The sequence below is a fragment of the Lynx rufus genome, unplaced genomic scaffold, assembly GCF_022079265.1.
Source record: "Lynx rufus isolate CCGP_SWC_20201006 ecotype Redwood Valley unplaced genomic scaffold, mLynRuf1.p SCAF_25, whole genome shotgun sequence".
Classification (NCBI taxonomy): Eukaryota; Metazoa; Chordata; class Mammalia; order Carnivora; family Felidae; genus Lynx; species Lynx rufus.
The window spans coordinates 7521893-7527894 of NW_025814840.1; the positions used below are offsets into that span (position 1 = coordinate 7521893).

Below are 6002 nucleotides of genomic sequence, written 5' to 3' on the forward strand. Positions count from 1 at the left end.
AAAAGCATCGAACCATCAAGAGAGATTCATACCCCATCGGATCAAACCTCACGGTCAGTTTCCCGGGCTGTGGCCAGCGCTCGGGGGCACATCCGCACCCCTTGGCGGCCAAGATGCCCATGGTTTCCTGGCCACTCCACCCAGGTAGAGCCCTAGACTCACCCGGTTTGCTGGCCCTTCCTCCATCCACCTCTCTTTTTTCTCCTCCTTCCCTTTTTGGTTTCTGTCCACCCGCTCCAAGTCTTGAGAGGGGTTCACAAGCAGTTCGACTCTGCCCCGGCCCGTGGCCCTACCCTTCGCCCATCCACGCCCGGCAAGGGCTCAGCAGATCCAGAGGGTTTCCTGTGAATTAAGAGCCTTTCTCCTTGGAAGGCAGTTGGGGTTTCCTCGTCTTTGCAAGGGAGCTCTCCAAGGGGAGGCCAGTGGGAACCTCATGGCCCGTGTGTCCCCCAGAGGAGGACCCCACAAAGGAGCAAAGCTGGTGCTGGCTCCTCAGAGGCCCGCCCGTGACTTCATCTCACTCTGAGATGGTAACTGGCTCAGGGATCCCTCTGAGCAGCTGGCATCAAACTGTCGAAGTTTCTGGAGTAGCTTTATCTCCATAGGAGAGCTGGGAGCCCCTGAGATCCGGTTCGCACCGCCCCTTTTATTTTTTACAGGGTGTGGTTTTTCATCTCGGGTGAACTAGCCGTTTTCACGAGCTTCTCTCAGCCTGGGACTTAATACAAAGACGAACGAGAGAAGATCTTTCCACTTTTCACACTGGCAGGGCCTTCATTGTCTCCTGAGCGGACGGTGCTGTGCCGAGAATCCAGGAATGAGAAGGAAATCAGAGAGGCATAGAAGGGGCGAGCTCAGCGGCCGTTGGAGAACCTGCGAGAAGCAGCCCCTTCTCTGCCGCTGCGGGATTCCAAGCCCAGAGCGGTGAAGCAATGAACTTGCTCGAGGCCACACATCAAGGATATGTGATTTATGGTCCACTGTTCAGTTTGGGGAGGAAGCAGGGGTCCCCTTGGACCTCCCTGACTCCGGGACGGGTCCCCGTAAGGGATGTCGGGCCTGTGCTAGGGAACCCGCAGCTCTTTGAACCAAGGAAAAGTGAGTCAATTGCTTGTTCTCTTTAGCTATTGAACTTTAAAAATCTGAGCTGTGGTTCAGTATTTGAGGTGGTATGTGCTTCGGCGGGGGGGGGCCCCGGGGAGGCGTCACGAGCGAGGCCAGATGTGCTGTGGGTGCCGGGACGAGAGGCCTTCTGGTCCTGCCACAGTCTTATTAGGAAACCGAGACCCAGAGAAAACGAGCTCGACAAGTTGAGTGCCGAAAGTCATTGTGCAAGCAGTTTAGGTTCTGGAAAGTCATGAGGAAAAGCGGTCTGGAGGAGGGGACGAGGGGTAGTGCAGCATCAGCCGGGGTGAGAGCCACTCATTTTGGGGGCTGTGTCTTCCTCCTGTATGGATGCCCTTGCCTGAGGCTCCGCCCACAGCAGGTGCTCGGCAGAAGCCTCAGTGATGGAGGCGGCCGGAGGGGGGCAGACAGAACGGACGAGCAAATGTGGAGGCCATCGGACGTCTTCGAGGACCAGCCCAGCGGGTTTGTGGTGGCTTCGCAGGCAGGGCGGGAAGGCTGGGCTGTCTTAGAGTTCGGACTTGCTCTGTGGCCCAGGGGAGCACAAGAGAGGCGAGGGGCGGAGCTTTTTTCTTAAAAAAAAATTTTTTTTGTTGTTTTAATGTTTATTTTTGAGAGAGAGAGACAGAGCATGAGCAGGAGAGGGGCAGAGAGAGAGAGAGAGAGACACAGAATCCAAAGCAAATCTGAGTTGTCAGCACAGGCTCTGAGGCTCTGAACTGTCAGCACAGAGCCCGCCATGGGGCTCAAAGTCACAAACCGCGAGATAGGACCCGAGCAGAAATCAGAGAGTCAGACGCTTAACCGACTGAGCCACTCAGGAACCTGCTTTTTTCTTTTTTAATTGAATTACGGTTGTCACAAGTCACATTGTACACAGTTGCAGGTGTACAACGTAGTGATGGGACAGCCCTGCATTGTCCTATGCTCAGCACAAGGGTAACCGCTGTCACCACACAATGATTATGACACCGCTGGCTGTATTCCCTGGGCTGTACCTTTCTTTCCTGTGGCTTATTCCTGCTGTAGCAGGAAGCCCGGACCCCCCACTTCCCTTCACCCATTTTTCCCTGACCTTCCACCCTGCTCCCTTTGGCAACCATCTCTGTATCTATGGGTCTGGTTTTGCTTTTGTGTTTGTTTGTTTACTCATTTTTTTTTTTAGATGCCACATGTAAGTGATATCCTATGGCACTGATCCTTCTCTGACTTGTTTCAATTAGCACAATACTCTCTAGGTCCATCCATGGTGTTGCAAATGGTAAGAGCCCATTCTTTTTAAAGTCTTCTTTTTTGTGTGTTTGTTTTTATTTTTTGGTGGGGGGAGGGGCAGACAGAGAGAAGGGGACAGAGGATTTGAGATGGGCTCTGTGCTGACAGCACAGAGCCTGATGTGGGGCTCAAACTCACAAACCGTGAGATCACGACCTGAGCCGAAGTTGGATGCTTAACTGACCAAGCCACTCAGGCGCCCGAAGATCTCATTCTTTTTTTTTTTAACTTCTTTTTTAACGTTTATTCATTTTTTGAGACAGAGAGAGACAGAGCACGAGCGGGGGAGGGCAGAGAGAGGAAGACACAGAATCTGTAGCAGGCTCCAGGCTCTGAATTGACAGCAAAGAGCCCGATACGGGGCTCAAACTCACAAACCGTGAGATTCATGACCTGAGCCGAAGTCAGACACTCAACCGACTGACCCACCCAGGCGCTCCAAGATCTCATTCTTTTTAATGGTTGAGTACTATATATATATATATATATATATATATATAGACAGAGAGAGAGACAGAGACAGACAGAGACAGAGATATGCAGACAGACATACAATGGAATATTACTGAGCCATTAAAAAGAATGAGATCTCGGGGCACCTGGCTGGCTCAGTCAGTTAAGCATCCAACTTGGGCTCAGGTCATGATCTCATGGTTCATGATTATACGTATATGTATATGTATATATCACATCTTCTTTATTCATTTATCTATTGATGGACCCTTGAGTTGCTTCCATGCCTTGATTATTGTAAGTAATGCTCCAAATAAACACAGGGGTGCGTATATCTTTTCAAATTAGTGTTTTATTTTCTTTGGGTAAATACCCAGTAGGGCAAATGCCAGATCATAGGGTGACCCTATTTGTAATGTTTTGAGGAACCTCCATACTGTTTTCCAGAGTGGCTGCACCAGTTTGCACTCCCACCAACAGTGCACAGGGTTCCTTTCTCTCCACATCCTCGCCAACACCTGTTGTTTCCTGTGCTGTTGATTTTAGCCATGCTGACAGACGTGAGGTGGTGTCTCATCGTGGTATGGCCTTGCATTTCCCTGATGATGAGTGATGCCGAGCGTCTTTTCATGTGTCTGTTGGCCATCTGGATGTCTTCCTTGGAGAAGTGTCCATTCAGGCCTTCTCAAGGGATGGTGCTTTGGCAAGTACGCGGAGAACCCAGGAACGAGGAGGCAATCAGAGAGGTATAGAAGGTGCGAGCTCGGCGGCCTTTGGAGAACCCGCGGAGAAGTGGCCCCTTCTCTGCAGCTGTAGGATTCCGAGCCCAGAACTCACTAGACTGAGCTCTGCCCTTTCATCCTCTTTGCCTCGGCTTTGTGACTTGCCAGATGCATGGTCAATTCTCTTTCAGGCCTGTGTTCTAGAGAATACACCTTTGGGTGGTGTGCCGGGTGAACACGCGGAGGCGGAGAAACCTCTGGGCTCCGGGAGTTTCAGCCTGAAGATCTGGAACCAGAGTGGTGGTCGAAGGGAGCACCAGGAAGGGAAGGGCTCTGGAGACTTGAAAGTGACTCTCAGGGTGCTTTGGGGATGCACTCCATGGGCATGGAGGTACCATAGTTGCGTGTAAAGTACTCAGCACAGAGACTCGGGCAAAAAACGGAGGAGACAAATATTTGTCGGAAGGTTGAGTTCCATGAACCCAGCAGATGGACCAGCTGGACGAAACGGGATGGGTTAAATAATCCGGCGCTGCCACGGGCATCTGCAGACATGGCCCGCGTGGTGGGCAGAACCTGTGGGTTAGGACTCTACCTGTGTTCATAAAAGAGGGTGTGCCAAGAAAACTAGTAACGTAAATAAGGAAAATATTGGCGCCTTGAAGAGGGCAAACGCTAGCGGCGGGGTTTACATTTTAATGATGCTTATGCTAATTGTGAATGAACACAGTACCTTCGCTGGAGGATTTCCGAGATCCCGAGATTCCGGGAAGACGCGCCCCTCTGCTCTCTGACCCAGCTGACGCGGTGGCCGTGCGCTCAAATGAAATAAAACCACATTTTGCTTCAGTTTTCATCCATTCATTTATTCACGTAGTCAGCAAATATTTATTTGGTATTTTTTGTGGGTTAGGCACAAAGCCAGGCTCTGTGGAAGCTACAAAGAAATGTGAGAAGTAGTCTGTATTCTTAGAAAATTCCCAGTAAAAATCGTTCTATCCTTATACTTCTTCTCCCGGTTTAAAGTTGAGCCATGATCCCTTCTTTCTTATTCTTTCCCCACCAGCATCAAGGCCCTCTGACAGCTGTGTGTGCAATTTTACACTACCTTTAAAGTCCTAGAATCCAGAAAAAGAGAAATCAGAAAGTCTCCATTAGGACATCTTGAAGAGATGGGCTGGGGACAGAGAAAGTAGACTAGAAGAGCAGGAGGGAAGCTGATGGAACTGAGAGGGAGGGGAGCTGAGGGGAAGAGGAGGAGGGAGAACAGAGGGGAGTTGGAGGGGGGAAGAAGGGCAAGAGGGGACGAGGTGGAGGGGGGAGGGAGAGCCGAGGGAAGGAGGAGGGGAGAGGGGGGTCAGAGGGGAGGTGGAGGGGAGAGAGAGAGAGAGTAGAGGGGAAGGGAGTAAGTGGGAGGGTGGAACAAGGGAAGGGGGAGAGAGGGGGGAGATCAGGAGGAATGGGGAAGCAGAGAGGAGGGGAGGGGAGGGGAGCAGGGGTAGGAGGGTGGGGGTGGGGCTGGTGTGAGGGTTTCTAGAGGGGGAAGGGGAAAAGCAGCAGGAGGACAAGGACTGAGGGGAGAAAGGCAGGCAGGCTGCAGGGGGGAGGTGGGGAAGAAAGGAGGGCCCGAGGGAGGGCAGCTGAGCGCAGCAGGAGGCTGGGAGGGGAGGATGTGCCTGCTTAGCTACAGCCACCACTTCCCCTCACCCCCAAGCGAACGAAATGTTGAAATGACACACGTGAGGGGTTTTTTTGTGTTAATTGTGGTTTTTTTCTCTAACCCCAGCTGAGAGGAAACCGGGGTAGGGAGCAGAGCAGGGGACGAGGAGGGGGTCCAGGGCCCCCAGGCCAGCTGGGGTCACTACCAGGAGTCCCCATCTCCGTGGCTGTCCCTGCCCGCTGGGCTGGGGGCTCCCGGAGCCTGCAAGCCTCGGCTTCTCCCCCACCCGACCCGCTTCCTCCCCAGAGGGCTCATTCTGGTGCAACCTTGACGAGGCCCTTCCCTTCCTTCACCTGAAGGGGCAAAGCAGGGGCAGGGGCAGGCTTGCTTCCTCCTCCTTCCTTTCGTTTTTTCTCCAGAGCTCCTCTCGCTGTCCCTTCTCCTGGTTGTGTGTCCCCGAGGCCTGCGTGGAGCCGGAGATTCAGGATAAGAACGTGGAACACACCCCGGGCCCGAGAGTCCAAGAAGGAAGCCTCGCTTTGCCTTGGACGACGACCAGGGTAGAAGGGCTTGCAGAGCGTATTTGCTAGCCAAGAGCTGCGGACCAGAAGGTTGAAAAATTCCATGATGGGAGCCAAGCGGTCAGATCCCTGGCTGCCTCCATCAGCAAAACACCAAGGCAAGGTCTGGCCAGCCCAAGATGGGCCGCCATTATGGCGTGTCTGGGCAACCCCATACTGATGTAGATCTCTTGGGTTATGGTGTCAAAG

At 52.7% G+C, this 6002-nt stretch overlaps 1 long non-coding RNA gene across 1 annotated transcript; it reads right to left on the minus strand.

Annotated features, from left to right (window-relative positions):
- Positions 1–3453: 3453 nt before the first annotated feature.
- Positions 3454–4847, minus strand: LOC124518709 (uncharacterized). The gene is made up of 3 exons (XR_006963739.1): positions 4681–4847; positions 4306–4509; positions 3454–4167 (listed from the first exon to the last, which is right to left on the minus strand). It is a non-coding gene; the product is annotated as an uncharacterized LOC124518709 (long non-coding RNA).
- Positions 4848–6002: the final 1155 nt, after the last annotated feature.